This window comes from Saccopteryx leptura, chromosome 1 (assembly GCF_036850995.1).
Source record: "Saccopteryx leptura isolate mSacLep1 chromosome 1, mSacLep1_pri_phased_curated, whole genome shotgun sequence".
In the NCBI taxonomy this organism is placed as follows: Eukaryota; Metazoa; Chordata; class Mammalia; order Chiroptera; family Emballonuridae; genus Saccopteryx; species Saccopteryx leptura.
In genome coordinates this window covers 110189874-110211967 of record NC_089503.1, presented here as the reverse complement: position 1 = coordinate 110211967, position 22094 = coordinate 110189874, and the positions used below count along the sequence as shown (strand labels likewise).

The window sequence follows — 22094 nt, the reverse complement described above, 5'->3', positions numbered from 1 at the left end:
ACCACCTGGCAACATTTGTTAGAATGTTATAGTTGAGTTCACTTTAGGTTCTGTTGAAAGAATTTCTCGCCTGACCTGTGGTGGCGCAGTGGATAAAGCGTCGACCTGGAAATGCTGAGGTCGGTGGTTCGAAACCCTGGGCTTGCCTGGTCAAGGCACATATGGGAGTTGATGCTTCCAGCTCCTCCCCCCCTTCTCTCTCTCTCTGTCTCTCCCTCTCCTCTCTAAAATGAATAAATAAAAAATTAAAAAAAAAGAAAGAAAGAATTTCTCCACATGCAGAAATTTGTTTCCTCACTCTGTGAAACAGAATTCCCCAAATCACTGAACCTTTGACTGAGACTGCTGTTAGAGTAATATTTCTCTGGGGCTCAGGAGCTCTCATAAAACTCCTTTATCACACTGTGCTTTTTATTTATTTCTGGGTATGTATATTAGTTTCCCATTACCACTGTAACAAATTACTACAAACTTAGTGGCTTAAAATAATACACATTTATTCTCTTATAGTTTTAGTATTCAGAAATTTGAAGTCAGTTTCACCATGTTAAATTAAAGATGTCAAAAGGGCTGTTGTCCTCTGGAGGCTCTAAGGGAAAATCCATTTCCTTGTCTTTTCCAGCTTTTAGTGGCCTCTTATATTTTTCACCTTCTCCCTCTATAATACATTCATTAAAATCTCTGCTTCTATTATCATGTTGCCTTCTCCTTCCTGTCTCTCTGATCTTCTTTCTCCCTTGTACAAGGACTTCTATGTTTAGCATCATACTTATCTGGTTAGCCCAGGATAATTTCAAGATCTTAATCACATCTTCACAGTCTGTTTTGCCATATAAGGTAACATATTAGTGTACGGACATTTTGGGAGGCCATTTTCAGCATAGCATAATATATAGAATCATGGGTTCAGTAGGTTTTCCATCCTTGTAAGCAATAGAACTATAGTAAAGGAAGAACTTATTCTGAATTTAAAAAGATTTAGTATCAAGACATATGTGTTGTATTTATATACCACCATAGAGTTCACGATAATCTTTCATATCAATCATTGAATTTAATTCTCATCATATACACATACAAGATGTATTGTTTCACATTTTTAAACATATAAACAATAGGCCTATTTTTATGTAACCAAATTAAATGAGACTTATCTTATGGTTGCATCATTAACATGTAAAGAACTTGGAGTTGTCTGTCTTTTTTAATTTTTATTTTATTCTTTTTTTAAGTGAGAAGATGGGAAATAGAGAGACAGACTCCCACATGCATCCCTACCAGGATCCACCTGGCAACCAGTGTCTGAAGTCAATGTTCTGCCTGTCATGGGCTGATGCTCACAACTGAGCTACTTTTAGCACCTGAGGTAGAGAGTCCAGCAAGCTTTCTTCAGTGTTCAGGGCTGATGCACTTGAACCAGTTGAGCCATGGCTGTGGGAGGGGAGGGGGGGGGGAGAGAGAGAGAGAAGAGAGAGAGAGAGAAGGTGGAGGGGAGGAGAGACAGGCGGTTGCTTCTTCTATGTGCCCTGACCGGGAATCAAACCTGGGATTTCCACATGTCGGGTCAATGATCTACCACTGAGCCTACCAGCAGGGCCAGGTCATGCCCATTTGTTAAGAAAAAATCTGGACAAACTGGAAATCAATTACTTTTCTTGAGCTCATCAGTGAACCAAGGTCATAAAGCAGACAGTTACAACCTGGACCTGCTTACCTGGAACAGAAGCCATTGGAACCATAAACTTGAGGAAACACTCAGTTGGAGTTTTGATGACTTGCTGGCAGCTGGGTGTGGATGACCATGCCTGTGAGAAACTGAAGGACCACACCTTCATGGGCTTTCCCTCCAGAAACACCCCAGATTCTCACAGTGTAGATGGAGAAAAAGCCCCATAGTTCTAGTAAGAAGAATGAATAATATCATTGTGAAATATTGCCAGGGCATTCTTCATAACAAAGGTTTATTTACAGAAACGACTATCAGATGCCAGAGCCTTATGCTAGCTGGGAGAAAAGTCCACCCTATCATCCTTAAGCCTTTCTGCCTCACCTCACAAGAAAAGGAAAGAGTCAATAGGAGTGAGAGCTTCAAGTAAATAGAATGGGAATGTTCAGTCAGGAAAGGTAACAGGAAGCAAGGGTAAAAGGCCATACCACTGGGAACACTGGGGTAGGTCACAGGCATGAAATACAGGTCCATGAATACATGACTGAGATTTATTTAGAAGATTATAGAAATCTATAATCTACCCACATTCATAAAATTTCAGTATATTAACAGGAGATTATAGCTACAGAGTCTCTCTGAATACGTAGGCAAAAAGAAATATAATATCAAGGACACTAGGCAAATCTGAAGCCTGAAGCAACTATAACTACAACTAACAAACATTACATATAGTCCATCTCCTAGTCAAATTAAAATCCTGACACTAAGTCCTATTTACCTCATTTTCTGTTACCTGAGTCAAGATGTCTGGCTTTCAAAAATAGTCACATGGCATGCCAAAAGGCAAGCACACAAACACAACATACAAGCACATACACACAAATGCATGTACTCTGAAGAGACCGAACTATCACCAGAAAGAGACTCAGACTCAAATGATGGAAGTAGATAACATGCATGGAAAATGAAAACTCTAAACAGAGAGATAACCTTCCTAGGGAAAAATAAAAATGAATGCTAAAAGTATAAAGCAAACTAATATAAATTAAGAATTCCTTTGATATGAACATTAGTAGATTCCATAGAAATCAGGAAAGAATCCATAAAAATAGGTCAGTAGAAACTTCTCAAACTAAAAGGAAAAGAAAAAGAAGCAGAACAGTAAAATCTAAAAACTGTGGAATCTCAAAAGGTGTAACATATACATAGTTGGACTATCAGAAGAAGAGAGAGCAGAAAAAAACAAAGAAATGTAGAAAAAAAAGGTTATCACAGAGAAAATACATACAGGTAAAATAAAACAATTATTTTAATACTCTTAATTGATCTCACAGATTATGTTTTTAATGATATAACTGTAATAATGTGAAGCCATAATGTAGTAATGTGCAGCACATGAATAAGTGAAATGAATGACAGACAGCAATGCCACCAGAGAGGAGGGAGAAGTTGATAACAGCTCTAAAATACACTAGCTATATATGAGCAACACAATGCTTTTTAAAGGTGGACTTTGATTAGAAAATATATATTATACTTTTTAGGGCAATAATTTCACTTTAAAAATAAGTAAACTTAATAGAATACTAAGATTGGGCATAACATGGAATCATAATGTGCTCAGTTAAAGCCAGAGGAGGTAGAAAAAAAGGGGAAACAAAATACAACTGCAATAAACAAAAATCAGTTTCAATCCTGCTAGACATCAATAATTATAGATGAATGTCCTAACTACTCCGATTGACAGAGATTTTCACAGGACATTAAGATCTTGACCCAAATTTATCAGGAATACAGAAGTATATAATATAGCCAGAAAGCAGTCTATCCTCTGAGAAGCTGTAATAAAGCTAAACCTGTATTCATCTAACAAAAGAAACTCAAAATAAAAAAAGATAGAATTGAAAAGACAAACAGACAAATGCACTATTACAGTTGGAGGCTTCAATGTCCTTTTTTTTTAAAGTAACCAATAAATTAAGCATGCATTAAATCAATAAGCATATAAATGATGTGAATAACACTGTCAACAAACTTGAGCTGATATTTATGGAATACAACATACAAACAAAGCAGAACATGCCTTTTTGTCAATCTCACATGAAACATCCACAAAGCTAGACAACATTCTTGTTTAACAAATTTAAAATAATAAAAAGCATACAAATTAAGCAATCAGATAATAGAATTGAACTAGAAATCAACAACTGAAAATATCTGGAAAGTACCAAGTATTTTCAGGTTAAATAATACACTTTTAAACAGACATATGTATTAGAAGAGAAAAATATATAAAAACAATAACCTAAACTCTGCATTAGACATTTTGAAAAAAAATAGTAAATTAAGCCCTGGCCGGTTGGCTCAGTGGTAGAGCATCGGCCTGGCGTGCAGAAGTCCCGGGTTTGATTCCTGGCCAGGGCACACAGGAGAAGCACCCATCTGCTTCTCCACCCCTCCCCCTCTCTGTCTCTCTCTTCCCCTCCTGCAGCCGAGGCTCCATTGGAGCAAAAGATGGCCCGGGCGCTGGGGATGGCTCCTTGGCCTCTGCCCCAGGCGCTAGAGTGGCTCTGGTCGTAACAGAGCGATGCCCCAGAGGGGCAGAGCATCACTCCCTGGTGGGCAGAGCATCGCCCCCTGGTGGGCGTGCCGGGTGGATCCCGGTTGGGCGTATGCGGGAGTCTGTCTGACTGTCTCTCCCCGTTTCCAGCTTCAGAAAAGTTCAAAAAAACTAGTAAATTAAGCCAAAAAACAAGAAAAAATAAAAAAATTAAAAATTAAAATTAAAGAACCCAACACAACTGAGAAAAAATAGACAAAATAAACAAAATCAAGATTTTTGTAAAGTACAACATCAATAAAATCAATAAACACCTCTCGCAAGTTTGAGAAAGCAACTGAGAAGGCAAAAATTACGAACATCAGAAATGAACAATGGTTTAACTACAAATACATGGACATTAAAAGGTCAATAAGGGAATTATATTATAGACAACTATATATTCATATTTGAAAACTTAGATGTAATGAACTAATGACATATTTATGAAAACTCACCCAAGAATAATTAAATAGCCCTTTATCTGCTAAAAAAAATATCTACCAGTACAGGTGCCTTGAGATACAAACAGACCAACATATGAATTTTTTAAGATACAAGCTACAACTCGGTCCATATTTTTGTTTGAGATCCGAGCGAAATTCCAAGATATGAGTCGTGATTCGGGAAGCTGCCGCTAGTTGGCGTGTTGGTGCATGGGTCTAGTATAAGCAGTTTGATACAAGAGTTGACTGACTTATGAGCTTGGTTACAGAGTGAATTAAATTTGTATCTCAAGGTACCACTGTACTTGAAAATCTTCCAAAAAATGTACCAAATGTAGATACTTTTACTAATTAAGTCTATGAAAGATTCAAGTAAGAAATAAGGTTCATTGTCCAAAGTCTTTTCAAGAAAATAAAAGCAGAAGGACCCATCCTTACTCATACTATGATGCCACATAGCCTGGTTAACAGGATCAGAAACAAAGACTATAAGAAAGATAGCAGACTATATTTTCTTGGAAAATACATGTAAAAATTCTCAATAAATCCAACAATATATGAATAGAATTATTCACCAAGACCAAGTGGGGTTTATTCTGAATATTAAAGGCAGTTCCAACATTTATACTCTAGAAATGTAATCTACCATATCAATAGGTTAAAGAAAATAAATCTTATGATCATATTCATAAATACAGAGAAAATATCTGAAAAACTCAATACCCATTCATAATCAAATTTTCAAAAATGCTTCAACTAAGAAATGTTCAAAAAATACCTGATCAGTCGTCCTCAAAACTGTCCAGGTTATCAAAAACAAGGAAAGTCTGAGAAACCATTGTAGCCAAGAGGAATCTAAAGAGACATAATAAATAAACATAATGTAGTTTCCTGGATGGAATCCTGAAACATAAAAAATGATTTTAAATAAAACTAAGTATAGCATGACCAGGTGGTGGCGCAATGCATAGACCTTCAGACTGGGATGTAGAGCACCCAGGTTTGAGACCCTGAGGTCGCCAGCTTGAGCATGGGCTCATCTGGTTTGAGCAAGGCTCACCAGCTTGAGCCCAAGGTCGCTGGCTTGAGCAAGGGGTCACTTGGTCTGCTGTAGCCCCCTGGTCAAGGCACATATGAGAAAGCAATCAATGAACAATTAAAGTGCCACAACAAAAAACTGATGATTGATGCTTCTCATCTCTCTCCGTTTCTGTCTGTCCCTATCTATCCCTCTCTCTGACTCTCTCTCTGTCTCTATAAAAACAAACAAAAAACCCCCCTGAGAAAACAACTAAGGAAATATGAATAAAGTATGTTGTTTTATAATTATGTATTGATATTTGTTCATTAATTATAACAAATGTACCAGATTACAATAAAGTATAAATACTCAGAGAAATTTAGTATGGAGTATATGTGAACTCTACTCTTCAACTTTTCTGTAAATTTGGAACTCTTATAACATTTTGGTTGAGGGGAACACGGGGGTGGGGAGGATGTACTTGGTGGGACACTTGAATCTATGTAAACACAATAAATTTTAAAAAGAAGTTTATTTCAAAAGATTCTACAAATTTGGAATGAATGAACTCAGTTTATTTTCTTTTTGGGGGGGAAGATCAAGAGAATGAGAGAGAGGAAAGGAGAGGGAGAACAAAGATGAGAAGCATCAACTCATAGTTGCTTCACTTCAACTGTTCATTGATTGGCTCTCATACTAAAATCATATTTTCTTCAAATATTTTGCTTTTAAAAATACATTAGTTTTGGCCCTGGCCGGTTGGCTCAGTGGTAGAGCGTCGGCCTGGCGTGCAGGGGACCCGGGTTCGATTCCCGGACAGGGCACATAGGAGAAGCGCCCATTTGCTTCTCTACCCCCCCCCCTTCCTCTCTGTCTCTCTCTTCCTCTCCCACAGCCAAGGCTCCATTGGAGCAAAGATGGCCCGGGCGCTGGGGATGGCTCCTTGGCCTCTGCCCCAGGCGCTAGAGTGTCTCTGGTCATGGCAGAGTGACACCCCAGAGGGGCAGAGCATCGCTCCCTAGTGAACAGAGCGTTGCCCCTGGTGGGCGTGCTGGGTGGATCCCGGTCAGGCGCATGCGGGAGTCTGTCTGACTGTCTCTCCCGTTTCCAGCTTCAGAAAAATACAAAAAAAAAAAAAAAAATACGTTAGTTTTGCCACAAATATAAATGATGTAATTTTTTGGAAGTCCTCAGACAATTAATTAATTTTGAGGAGTAAGGAGAAAGAATTTAAAATATGAAAAAGTAGTATACTTTTCTTCTCAGTTGTTATAATTTTTTTAAAAGACAGCTTCCAATTTGGCCTTTAAAAAGTTTGTCCTTAAATAAAAGGACTTGTACATTTGTCCTTCACTTACCAACATATGTATTTTTTAACCTGTCAGCCTCCTTTTCTTTACATTTCAATTTTAAAATACTTTTCCAACACTAAAGGATTCAATGAGCATACAATTATTAAAATATATTGATCTTTCTTTAAATAATGCTTTTTAGCATAGTAAAAGTATGTGTGTGTATTTGTGTGTATTGGCAGAATATACAATTTTACCCACAGATTCTATGAATTACTCATATTTGGAAATGTCTCAATTCACAGAATGAAGAACGGTGTTTTTATAACTACTTCTTTGAATGTAGATTCAAGTAGATTTCTTTCATATGTTTTAAGTGAAAAAAAAAATAATGTAGCTATGGATTAATTAGTACTCCATTCCATTTGATTTGCTCCATTTAATTCAAAAGGCATGGAAAAAATTCTATCTTATATTCTTAATGTTGGGAAGGGAAGGGAGGAAAGGAATAAGAAAAGAAGGGTGGGAGGGAGGAGCGAGGAAGTAAAGGAGGGAGGGGGAGATAGAGCGAGAGAGTCTTGCCTTTGAAGCACTGGTACAACTTTTAAATTTTCCCTTTGATGCCATGTAACTAAAGATACATTAATATATGTCTGACCTGTGGTGGCATAGTGAATAAAGCATCAACCTGGAGTGGTAAGGTTGCCGGTTTGAAACCCCAGGCTTGCCTGGTCCAGGCACATATTATTAGAGTTGATGCTTCCTGCTCCACCCTCACTTTTTTTTTCTCTTTCTCTCCTTTTAAAATGAATAAATAAACTCTTTAAAAAATGTAAAAAAAATTATTAATATAATGAAATGAATAGAAATGCATAAAAAGAGTATTGATCAGTATTATTTTTTGAAAAAAAACACATTGGTTAGATTACTTGAAAGTTATAGAGAATGCTGCCCTACCCATGAGAGGAGACTAATGTTATGGCTTTACTTGTTTTCAGACATTGCTTACTAAGAAGGTAGAAAGTAAGGACTGATGATGTTCTTAAAATTCAAGTAGAACTATCTCATGACTTAATTCTCTCAGCATAAACCAGCAACAACTGTTGTAGCCTATTTTAAAATATTCTCAGTTGATTATACAATGCACTACATATTTTTTAGCACATATGAGAGAGAGAGAGACAGAGACAGAGACAGAGAGAGACAGAGAGAGGGACAGATAGGCACAGACAAACAGGAAGTAAAGATATGAGAAGCATCAATTCTTTGTTGCAGCACCTTAGTTGTTCATCAATTGCTTTCTCCTATGTGTCTTGGCTGGGGTACTCCAGCTAAGCCAGTGACCCCTTCCTTAAGCCAGCGACCTTGAGCTTCAACTAAAGTTCAACTTGGAAATACTGCTCTTTAAGAATGATACTGAGATTATAAATCATTTATAGTCTTGTTAAATTTCAATGGACATATATTTTTTAAATTAGAGATTTTTATTGATACAAGGTATAGATGTGTATATATTTCAAAGTCCACCTAATCTCTTCTATCTATCTATCTATCTATCTATCTATCTATCTATCTATCTATCTATCTATCATCTATCATCTATCATGTATCTATTTATCTGTTTACCTATCCTATCTATGAGCAAAGAACCTAGAGTAACTTAGACATAGTTAAAAAAAATTTAAAAAGTTAAAGTACATTAGCTATTAAATCTTAAGTAACTTTCAATAATTTTATTACCTAACAAGTATATAAGTAACATGTTTTCTATCATTTTAAAATATGCCAAATATTTTGTTGTATATCCTTAGTATTTTATTTTAAAAAGTGTAGGCTACTTTGACAATAAACATGGAAATACATGAGAAAAATATATATTATATATGTATAACACACAGACACAGACAACAGTGTGGTGATAGCCAGTGGGCAAAGGGGGTGGGGAGTAGGTGGAGGGGAGCCAATGGGGGGGAGTGGGGGCAAGAAGAGACTTTGTTTGGGGTGATGAGTGTACGAGGCAGTGAGAAAATGTTGTTCTGTTGAGTTGTACACTTGAAACTTGTACTCCAATAAATTCTATAGAATATTTTCTAAAAAAAAGTTGAAAAAAGAAATAAAAATAAAAATTTTGGTGTGACAAGTTTTACAAAACACTATGGATTAATTTTTACTTTCACACCATAAACTTTATATCTGGGCTGAGAAATTCATTGTGTTGCAGGTTAAGCAACATTAAATTTTAAAACACCACCATGGTTTCATCCTATGAGCATTTGAGAAACTTTTATATTTTAGCCCAGTTGCATATTTAATGGGCTATACTCTACTAACCAGCAGCAGCATTATGAAACTTCTGAATAATTGAGGGCCATGAGAAAGACACACAGGAATGCTATAAGGATTTTTCATTTTTCATTACAGTCAATTAGACAATGATATGTTAATAACTTTGGAGATGGCACATTTATCTGTATAAGAGAGCAGGCCGGGGGAAAAATTAACTGTGTTCGAAGCCATAGAATATAGGAGCATAGAAATAATCACAAGCAAATTTTCAAAGATCTTGTTTACTCAGCAGATTAAGCAAACTCTGGTGACCAAAGGGACAAATGTTTTAGCTGTTATTCACCATGCCTCTTAAATAGCATTAGTGGATACAGAATTTTTACTAGTTCTAATAAATTTGTATCATTCTGATAATGTATGCGTACTCAGACAAGATAGAAACATGCCCTTTAAGGCATAGCACAGTGCTCGTAGGGCCCACTTCCCAGGACTGTGATTGTAGTTTGAAAAAACTACACATCGGCATTAGGTAATGTGCTAATGGTCAGCTAACCCATGTATATGTTCATAGTTTATAAAAATGATTAGTTTTGGCCCTGGCCGGTTGGCTTAGTGGTAGAGTGTTGGCCCAGGGTGTGGAAGTCCTGGATTTGAATCCGGGTCAGGGCATACAGGAGAAATGCCCATCTGCTTCTCCACCCTTCCCCCTCTCTTCCCTCTCTATCTCTTTCTTCCCCTCCTGCAGCCAAGGCTTCATTTGAGCAAAGTTGGCCCCAGGCACTGAGGATGGCTCCATGGCCTCTGCCTCAGGCACTAAAATGGCTCTGGTCACAACAGAGCAACGCCCCAGATGGGCAGAGCATCACCCCTTCGTGGGCGTGCCGGGTGGATCCCGGTTGGGCACATGCGTGAGTCTGTTTGCCTCCCCACTTCTAACTTCAGAAAAATACAACAACAAAAAATTAGTTTTTATTTATCAGACCTTATCCATTAGGTCACAGTATGGTCTGCCTATAGTGAAGTATAGTCATCTCCCTCTCAGGATGTCAGCTTTACATGAGATATCTGAATTTCACATTGTATTTTCTTGCTTCCAGGGTTCTTTGCTCTCCCCTCAGCCCTCACTTTGTTAGGCTGGTCCATGCATTCATATATCATATCTCTGTCAGTGCATGAAGTCACACATGCAATAGAGGTATTAGCTAGAGCTGCTGTCGGTTTCTTCTGAGGTCTGTCTTTTTGAGAAGGCAGCCCTTCCTAATGTATTAATAAGTAAGATGGACCGACTAATGAGTGTTTGGTAACAGGGGACAGTAAAAAGGAAAGTGATTTGTAGTACCAAATTTTAGAAGTTCCCAATACTCTCCTCAATAATCAATTCTTTCCAATATCAAAAATTGCTGAAGTTCAATAAGAACTATGGTGAAAACATCATACCTAGTAACTTCTATGGGCCTATCATTGTCATTTATATATAATTTTCTTATATAATACTCAGGGCAATTATATGAAATGACCACATTTTGCATATTGAAAAATAAGTTTCACAAAGACAAAGCAGCATTCCCAACAGCATATGACTAATAAATGGAGATCTGAGTCTGCTGGTCTTCAGAAACAGTGTCTTTTTCTGCAGTTACAGCTTGACTGATGCATGTAAGTGTACACATGAAAGTGCATAAACTAATAATAACATATAAAAATTTATTTCTATGTATTTTAATGTAGCACTTATTCATTGCAACAAATATTATTTTTTTCTAATGGCTAGAACTATTGAGTCTGCCTGCACATGTAAAAATACAAAATACCAGTATATGTTTCCTTTAATTAAGATAAGAATGAGGTATATACTAGCTGTGCATAAGTTCCAGACTTGCACTGTGTCATGATTCTAATGGTACCTAGAATGAGGGCTCTCAGATGCTTCCCAAGTTAAGATCCTTCAGCGGATCTTAAAAGAAAACTTTACTAGAATAGAAAAATTATGAATGATTAAATATTTCCGTACTCATTTTTCCATCCCTATTATTTCCTTGTAGTAAAGATATTAGATGAAAGATCTATAAGTGAAACATCTGTAGGAGCAAAAGGACATAGAATACCGACCCTAAGTAATCTAATTATGGATGTGTTTCTGGAGGAGAAGCTTGTCATTTTCTTGGCTTCATGAATGGTTGTAATTTTCCATTTTAGGTTATGAAAACAATTATGTTGATAGATAATGCCTATTCCTTTTTACTTCATCTGGACATAACCAAAAGGTCTTCTTGGAAGTCCTTTTTATCTTTTGCTGTTTTATGCATTAGCCCACCTATGGTAGCACTGTGACAGAGAATAACAGCTGCTTTCACCTGATAAAATTATTGACATTACCTATTAACGGAGTAAAAACTAAAGATATCATAAATGACCAAAGAAGAGAAACAACAAGAAACAAAATATTTTCTTCTAACTTCCATCCATGCTTATCAACTATTAAATTTCCTTTTTGTTTAATTTGGTTTGGTTTCAAAAGCATCAAAAGGAAAACTCCCCTTGGCTTCTTGGGTGTGATTTATAACAAACACTAAGTTTAAAATTAGTTTTTTGTTGGAATTTCCCTGAGAGTCAAATCCCCTTAGGAAATTACTACCCTCACTTGAACTGGAATGGTCTGTAGCAGATGAATTATGGCTCAAAGCAAGACATTCATTAAGAGAAAAGTTGAGAAGAATTGGGGAAATCAAGGAGGTGGCAAAAACAAAATTCTGATTTAATTTGTTCAGCCAATTTCTGAAAGGACTGAGTTCTCCCATCCACAACAGGAAATGCATTTACTTAGAGAAAATAAATAAATAAAAAGAAAGAGCACCACCCTTAACAGCCCTGTACAGGTTTCATTTCCCTTAGGAGACAGTGAGCAGGCTGCCTTAGAGAACTTAATTCAATGGCTTCACACTCTTTTCAATACCAGATTTTAGAATCCAGTTCAAAATCGAATAAGGTACAGATAAGGCTAAAGAATGAGACAAATGCAATCATCAGGCGGGATTGCCCCTCAATTACAGTTTATCTCTACTTGTATAATTTATATCTAGGAAACAAATTTTTACAGCAGTCGAGTGCGTAGGCTTTGTTTTGTTTTATTGAGAGATAGGTGACGGTGCTTGAAATGCTTTCAGATATTACTGATTTAAAAAGCATTTAACCATAATTACTCTTCTGAAAACACTTTACAATACATTAATTCAATTGAAAATCGAAGAGAATGTCATCATTTAATAATCAGTGGAATAAGATCAACGATGTATGAAGAGATACTACTACTGATCCAGTAGATAGAAGCTTTGCGATATTATGTTCTTTTTTTTTTGTCCATTCAGTTGTTGTATGTGGGTTTGGAAACAAAGCCAAATACTGAGGTGGTCATAGGTTTCTTGGGATTAGTACTATTTGTTTGACAGGCATAAAGAATTTGGTACTAAGTAGTTTATTAAAACTAGAATTCTTGAAACATGGAAAAGAATACCCTATTGTTACTTTACAACAATCATGTTCCATTAGTTTAAAAAAAAAAACTATCCTTACCTGAAGAAATCAGTACACCTTTTGGTCATGTTTTCTTCATGCATACTTTAAATAGGAAAGAGGACTGTAAAGTTTAATGAATTACTATGTCTGTAGTCACATGAGATTTCTTCTTCAAAGTATTATTTGATATACACTATTTTAATCCTGCATCTCCCTGCACCCATATCTCACTTCACCTACAATTTTTCCTTGAGATGAAAACTTTGCCTAAGAAAGTAAATCTTGGACCATATAACTATAGGATTTGAGACAATTCTCCAAAAAGAAATTGATTCTTTTCTTTGAGTCTCCAGAGGGAGACTCAAGAAGAGAGGGAGGCTCATTGTCTGTTTTATCTGCATCATCAGCTTTGCATTCAGACACTGTAGTCGTGTGCTCAGAGATTTCAAGACTGCTTTGCTTTGTTTTGGTAGCAGTAGAAAGTTGAGAGGGTGGGAGAAGAGCAAGAATCCTACTCTCAAAAGCCTGAGGCTACAATCTGAAGCCAGAATTACCTTCATTTCACTCTCTCAAAAGAAGACAGAGATATTAATTCAAGTCTTCAATTTAAGAACTTTCCAAATTTTGCTACTGTCCCATCTCTATACTGTTTATATCTTCTGTTTCCCCTAATGATTTGCCTTAAGACCCATTATAAGAAAACTGTCAGAGAAAGATAAATACACTTTCTTACTTGTAAGTGGAATCTAAATGCGTAGAACTCATGGGAACTGAGAATAGAATGGTGGTAGCCAGGGGCTGAGAAGTTGGTGATACAGGGAGACATTAGTCAAAGCATATGCATAAACTTTTAGGGACAGCATGGTGATTATAACAAGCAATACTGATTGTACACTTGAAAGTTGCTATGAGAGTAAAGTTTTCATGGTCTCACCCTAACAAAAACAACAAAATGGTAATTACATGAGGTGAAAGATGCGCTAACTAACCTCATTGTGGTAAACATCCTGCAATAATATATCCATATATCAAGCAATCACATATCAATTATCAAATAATCAAATAATCATACCTTAAACACACACAATTTTTTTTAATCTCAGATAAGCTGGAAATAAAGAAAGAAAAGTGTCAGTGTGCTTGTTTTGGGGACCAGCAACAAGCGTGAATTCAATCTAGTCCCAATCTGGTTCAGGAAGGAGAGACAGAGTTCCAGGCGAACGTGTCTGAGATGGAGCCTACTGAAATGTGAGGGAAGCAGTCTGCATGACAGGCTCTGGATTAGAAAATAAAAGGAGAATCTACGGAGATCGTTTAGACTCGAGAAGGGAAACTGACTCAGCAGTTACAAGAAACCCTTGAGGAGGAGAAATAAGGCAAAGGGACAATAGTTTGGCGTGTGTATTTGATACTAGGGCATTAGAATGAACTTATTCTACATCAGATTTCACCCGTATAAGTTTGATCTCCAGGAAAGGATAACACGTTTTCAGCTGGAATCTAAATGTATAGAACTCATGGGCACTGAGAATAGAATGGTGGTAGCCAGGGGTTAAAGATTAATTTTTACTGGCCAAAAGTTAGAGATTAATTTTTACTTTGAAATTTTATAAAATCTAGTAATTTTTGAGGCCCTGAATTTGAGAAGCAGCCTCTGCTGCATGTTTGTCCAGAGAATAACCACCTAGATTTGTCCTTGGCTGTTTTCTCATCTCCCTCCTCAGACTTTCTGCTGCAGGAATCTTTAAAGATTTTTAGCAGTTAAACAACATCAAGATGGTTAACTCTTTCACAGACCCACACAAAATTTCTGGCAGACTGACCCAGACCAGCAGTTGAAAATCACTTGTTTAAGTGACCTCAACAATTACCATTTAGGCTGATGAATTGCAACTTTGTTGACAGTTTTTTCCTTTCTATACAACCTCCTTCTTGGCAGCTCCAATCTCCTGAAATTAACCACATCTAAAGCTAAACCAGTTTCCTTACACATCTCCTATTACCACCTTTATCCACTGAACAATATACTATCTGCCAGGCTTATGTGTGCTAACACAGAGGTCATCTCCAACTATAGACTATGAAGGAAAAGATTTTATTTATTCTCTCTCCAGCAATTAACACTGAGCCAAGCCTATAATAGTTCATTAAATAAAGTATTAAATGTGTGGCAGAAGAGAGATCAAGGAAGGTGGTCCCAGACTATGTCTAAGCAGTGATGGGAATAAATCGAAGTCTGGATAAAGAGGCTACATCACAGGAAGGGGTTTAAATTGGCAGAACATATGTGCGCCCAGAGGACAACCACAGGAAGATGCTGTGAGATAGCACCACCTGTAAGTCAAAGTGAGACGCTTGGAACAGATCCTTCCCTTTGGCTCTCAGAAAAAACCAAACAACTATGATCTTGGCTTTCTAGCCCCCAGAATTGTGAGAAAATGAATGTCTGTTGTTTGAGCTGCTGTCTATGGCATTTTGTTAAAAGAGCCCGGCAGACTAGTGCAGCTTTCAGTGTGGTTATTAGGATATGCAGATAGGATGCGGCGGTTCATGTTTCTAAAGCAGAAAATCACCTCTATAAAAACGTTAAGAACCTCGGTCTTCTACCTAAAGAGTAGAATAGAGTTCGGTTTTAAGCCTAGATGAACAATCCTAAAGAGGAAATACTATTTAATGAGAGGTCGCTGTTCTCCATCAAGATGTAAATGGAATTATAATAAAAACCATGTTTGTTTGCTCTAGAGTTAGATGTTTAAACATGTCAATAAATTTTTTGGAAACACAGGGAAAATAAGATGCCATGTTTACTTCTATTTCCACATTAATTGTAGCGCTGACAGAAGAATGACAAAGTGATAGCCTCAGAGACCACTAAAATCATTTCATTCACAAAATGGGTGTTTTATGAGTATGGGCTCTGCTGATTGCTCCTCGGTCGGGAGGGCTGCTCAGGGCCCAGCAGATGGCCACTGGAGTTTGCAAACATCTGTTCACTCTCTCGCCTTTCATGAGTCCACAACCCACTAAAGATAAAAGTGTCCATAGGATAATGATATCTGCCTACCAAGACCATGTTATATCTGGTGAGAACCAGGAATTCGGGGCAGTTTTGATAAATGTATTTTAAATAGTGGCAAAGTGTGAAAACACTTTTTAACTAAATAATAAAGGCTATCTATATTCTATGACAGAGTAGCACATGCAAGGTCACAAACTGACTGATGTTTGTACTTATTAAAGCAATTCACAAGTTAAAACGCATTTGCACTTAAGAGTTTGGATTTCAAGAAATTACACTTAATCCAAACCCTACAAAAAAGTCAACTTTCTAAGTTTGGCTTATATAAATGAACTTGAAAACAGAAGCATAAAAGGTTACACAGAATTAAATATATTTTAAAGCCAGGCCATCACTGGGATATGTTTTTTTCAGACCAAATGCAACTGAATTGAAACTATTAAGCACCTGCTTGGTTCATGGAAAGTAGTTAGGCATTAGGGTTGGCAACTGTAGAAGTAGTATGTGTGCCTTTAGGGCTTTAAAAGTTTTAAAACAAAAAGACCAAAAAGTAATAGTAATATAAGAAAGCATTTGTAAATTATACCTCAGTAGTCTACCCAGTCAGGTGTATAGTGGTCAGGTAGAGTCTTACAGAGAAGAAAACCCTTTGGGTAAATTCTGAGAGACAAGTTGTGATAGGGAGGCAGGGAATAGTATTTATTGCTAAAATAATGTTTAAAAAAAGAACAGAATGAGAATACCGCAAGTGGGTTCAGGTACACTGGGTAAACTCAATCCAGTTTACTAAATCTACCAAAATATGGTATATTTTGTTACACATCACTTTGTTTTAATTTCAGACTTACAGAAAAATTGCAAAAGATAGTTCTGTATCCTCTTATACCTTACAGTTAGTTTTTCTCTGACTTCAGTATTGTCTTTCTCCCTTGTTTTCTCTGTGTGTATGTGGTTGTCTCCTGTATCTACCTGACACATCTCCATGATTCTTAGAGAACTTCTTTAATGTCTGACATTGCAGATGGCCCAGGCTTGCATCTTACATGGTCTGGCTCAGCCCCATTATCAGCTGCATTCCATTTTTTATTTTTATGAACAATGGTTGTTAGAAATCAAAACTGGGCAACAGTACCTTCATAACTTCTATTCATTCCCAGTCAGCAGAACTCAGAAATTAGTACATCTATTAAATGATAAGCTCCTATTGGTGTTTCTAAATTTTACCCAACACTGCCAACTGACACTGTATCCAATGCACCACCGCCTGGTCAGGCTCACTTCCATTTTCATACGGATATGTGGATATGTTCTGGTCTTATCTTGGTCCCCCCTCCCCCAGTCTCATCCTTAAATGAGATAACTATACCTTATATCATTGTTCCTCTACTTGTAATGTGTCCTTTTTTTGTGTGTGGTAATCCCAAGAATTTTCCCCTTAGCCTCTGGTTTTCTAGATTTTGACTATATCCTACAATTCACTGAGCTTCTTTGACCTGTAAGTTTATGCTTTTCACCACATTGTGGGACTTAATAGTGTTCACTTTTCAATATATTTGTGTCCCTTACTCTCAGTTCTCTCATTCTGCATTTGAAAGGTGTATATCAGGCTGTCTGATATCACAAATCACAAATGTTATGGAGTCTCATTTTCTCCCTCTTATTTATTCCTTTTTTCTTTTCTTTTTCTTTCATTTTTTACTTCTGTCTTTGATTTTCAAAGATTTGTCTTTGGTTTCCAGGATTATTTATCCTTACATCTCTAACTGGATTTTGAGCTTTATATTTCTATTATTTCTCTTTTATAAATAATTTTAAATCAGTTTCTAAAAAAAAAAATATACTTGGGTTATTTAAAAATAAAAAGCACTTTAGAGAGGTAAAAATGTCTCCCTGCCAGTATCCTCAGTTTCCCCTGGAAACTTCAGGTGCTACTATTTTAATACTTGTTGGGAAAACAGCTGTGTTAGTCTTGCACGCTTATACTTAGCCTGATTAGTGCATGAGCACCTGGTGGCACCACGTGTGTATAGTCTATGTAAGGCTATAGGTGCTCACCCTCCGCTAGGATTGTGGATTGCCTGTCCTTCACTGTGAAGGGCCATTTTGCTGTTTGTCTGCCTGAGAAGCAGTCTCCTCTACCCATTTGCTCATCCACCTTTGCGAGACTCCATTAAACAGGAATGGCCCACCTCTTTTTAGCTCTGCAGTTTCTCTACTGTCTGCCTGAGTCTGCTGTGGACCTGCCAGGCCTCGACCACCAGCATTACACCATTCAATGGAAGAACATCAGACCAAAGTCAAGGATAAACCCAAGATGGAGAGAAAGCAGTCTGGGGAGAGGAAGGACCAGCAGTACCACAGGCAGGCTACTCACCTTTTTTGTCATTGCCATCCTCAGGAGCCTGAGCAACACATTCAGAACCAGCAGGGACAATATCTCTTGAACCGAGATGCAGAGTCCAGGTGTTGTCCTCCAGCAAGGAGGTGGAAGTCGACCTTCACCCCTCCGGAGTAGTGCTCAGTCAGGTGGCCTGGGATGGCCTTAATGTACAGAATTAATGCAGGCCGCAAATATGGACACATTTAAAGAGAAGCTTGGAGCAGCCTAATAGGGAATGTAGGGCTAGAATCCCAGTTTCCTGTAGGTCTGAGAATTACCTTGGAAATGCCCTCTCCATGGCAGGTATGGCAGCAGCGGGTATGGCCATCCTGTGGGCGTTTTCGATCTGGCTGGAATGACCCTAAGGGAAAGAAGGTTCAGTGATTTTAATCAACTAAAAGTAGCTCAGATGAATCAAAATTGCGGACAGCAAAGCAAGGGAGGAAGGAGTCCGCTTCAAAGCTGGAGCAGGAACGCAGTATCTGGAGCCCGGTGCTTCCTTCAGCCTGGTGCCTAAATTCCAAAGGGCCACCATCGCCCCACTCTGCCCGGGGGTGGGGGGGCGACACTACTGTCTTGGCCACCTTTATCAGAAGCCCTGGTACCCAACTTCGCTGTCGCCCACCTGGAGGTTGGCATTTAACAGAGGTGTCAGCGCTGCTGGTGTGTGCGCTCATGTGTGCAGCCTTTTCCAGGGAGCCCCGGCCCCTAATTCCTCCTCATCTTCATTGACGAGATCACTGCACTTGGAAAGCACTCCACCACCAAGTCTATGTCATGCCTACCCCCACAGAGTTGGAGCAGACACTTAACCAGCTTCTGGTGGAAATGAATGCAACGGGCATCACCCTCCACCTTGTCCTGGCGTCCACCAACGCAGCCCCACATTTTGAACACATTTCCACTGACTTTCCCACAATCTGGGAAAGATGGGAGATTTTCTAGCAGTGCCAGGAAAACCTTAAACATGTGGTGATGCTCATGCCAGGGTTAAGTGATAGGACATCGCCAGCCTATATAAGATGGTCTGTATGTATGTGCGTGGGAAGGCTGCATGTCCATCCACACACTGAATGTGTCTGCCATGGCCGTGTGTCTTTGCCCAGAATGCCCAAAGAACAGATCCTCTCAGAGAAAGAGCAGAATGAGTCTGGCGTGCTTTGGTCGCCTGGTTGCTGGGACACACCGAGGCTGTGAGGAAGGCGCCACATTCCAGGGACAAGCGCAGGCTTTGCTGGGAAGGTTCCCAAGAGAATAGCACTGCTTTGCCAAGGAGCACATGAGATGTGACTGGTGTTGGGTGGCCTCGGGGAACCACCTCCTTCAACAGGGCCACTTCCAGGGCTCAGAATGACTGGAATAAGGTCATCGCATCTACTACAGTAGAGCTTCTGGGGTTGGTAGAACCAGCCATGGAGGGGAAGACTTGCTAGGGTTTCCCTGCCCCTCTGCTGTGTATCACCACCTAACAGAGTCCACCTAAGACTCATTGCCTCCAGAGAACAGAGGTGATAAGTATGAGAGACACTAGTTAGGACCCTTCTCCTTACCAGGACTGAGAGTGTCTTTTCATAGGCCAGTGGTTCTCAAACTTTTTTAAAGTTGGGGCACATTTAAAATCCTACAAATAATTGTAGGCACACTATATACAAATTTCTGAAAAATATGTTATAATAATTAAGTCAAATATTAAAGAAAAAATATAAAATTCAAGCATGCTTTTATGGTAATTAAATAAAATAAATACGACAAAATTAAATTTATTCTGACATTAAAAAACATTTTTGTTACATTTTTTGAGTTATGCTTTTTAGAATTTGTGAAAAAGGGGTTAAAAAATAAAAAAAGACAAAAAAGTTATCTTTTTATATATATAGATACATTTTTAGTAAAATTTAGTAAATTCAGCAGATCCCGGTGTAAATGTGTGAAGTTTTTCATTGTTGTGTTTATGAGAAACATGAGCCTGATGTGTCCTAGCAATTTCTTCAATGTTTGGGCATATATTTGAAAGGCAAACTCTCATTTCCTCATCAATACATTGAAGAAATCCTCTCTGCTTACTCTTAATTGTGTTGAGTGCAGAAAACCTCCACCAAACATATCATATTAACTTTACACCAAACAAAGGATAGAAGAAAGTTGCCTCCAGGCTTTCTGGGGGACATGGGGGGTAGTGTAAACAATCCAGCACCACAGCTTAACAGCCTTCTGCAACCTAATCAGGCAAGTGAGGTGGGGGGTTGGGCAGACTATCAATTTACAGCCAATTCCCATCTCTGTCCCCCAAAAATCTAAACTCCAAATACCCTGTTGGTTTTTTGGTCCCCAACAGGCACATATTTCTCTGGAATACCATAGGGCACATGTTGGGCAGATAAAATGTATTATGCTCACTTTGTTAAAGATAACACGAGGAGGCCGTCGCCCAGGTGATATTAATGTGTGTTGGGGTGGGCTAAAGGCAGGCAGAATCCTTGTAGTCTGGGGCTTGGTTTTGGGATTAAGCCTTTCCTACCCTTTTTGATGTGGGGTGGTACAATCCAATCATGCCTCAGAAAGTGACTTTGTATTAGAGACTTCCCTATTTTGTATATTGGATTAAGGGTTTTGAATCTACACTATAAAATAGGGGTAGAACGGGAGCTTGCTCTCTTGGTTCCTGAGATCATCATTAGAGGAGAGAGCAGAAAGGAGAGCAGAAAGAGGCCATGTGGCCAGGAGAAGCAGCCAAGATGGCGGAGTGCTGAGTGAGATGCCAGTTTGTGTAGAGTTTGTATCTGGGATAAGGAAGGAGATGGGGAACTGAAGAGAATAAGGCTGGTGAGCTAGAAACCTTTGATTCTAGGAAACTCAGATAAGTCAGTAGCTTTGCGAGCACTGAATGTGACTGGGTTTTGGAGCCCAGTGTGTATTTTTACTTGCCTGCCGGGTGCAAGCTAGGATTAAAGACTATGGCCCATCAGCTTTTGGCTCCGCTGTTTCTTTACCGACTGTCCGAATCCAATGCAAACCTGCATGGGCCAGGCTGCTCTGATGGTGGCCCTGACCCTGCCTCCTGGCTTTACAGCACACCTGGAAATCTTTTAGGGCACACCAGTGCGCCCTGATGCACACTTTGGGAACCACTGCCATAGACCATCGTCTTAGTCTGATCTGAGGCTCAGGAAGCAGAGAGAATAGGTTCTTTGTACTTAGGATGTGATCCCAACCTTGGCCTTGGGCCATGCTGCTGCCTGACCATCTGGGAACTGACCCCTGGCCCAAGTTTCCCTTGATAGGTAGACTCTGGCATAAGGCCCTGTACTTGCTAACTGTCTAGGAAGGAATGATCTCAATTGCTCTGGCCTATGAGGGTGTCGGCCTTCCCATGAGGAATTCTTTGCCAAGATCCCTTCCTCACACCCAGAGAAATACCTCTTAAGTTTTTATCTCTAGTTTTGTTTGAAATAAAGTCCTTAGCATAAAAAATAACATCTTAAAAAAAAGAAAACAAAATGCAACAAAAAACTTATGCTTTTCTTATCATCATAAAGTAAAAGATATTTCAATTGTGTGATTATAAATTGGTAAATATCTACATTACCTTTTGGAGAAAGAAAGGAAAACAAAAAAAAAGTGGTATTTAGAGGTCTTAACTGACATAGGAGGAAAAGAAAATAAAATGATTTTAAAATTTAACAATTTGATCCTGTTTAGTTATATAACAAGTTTAGTTATACAATTGATTGTAACAGGAAACCTAGACTAAGAACTTCCTTTATGATCATGAGTTTAGATATAGATGATATAAAATTAGTTTAGATATAAAATAAGAGAAAACATTGATATGCCAGTAGCCATAAACAATTTGATTCATTTTATTTACT

General features: G+C 38.3%; 1 pseudogene; it reads right to left on the bottom strand.

The window, feature by feature from the left end:
- The window catches only part of LOC136388118 (perilipin-2-like), a 158836-nt pseudogene that overhangs the window by 31659 nt on the left and 105083 nt on the right, over positions 1–22094 (bottom strand).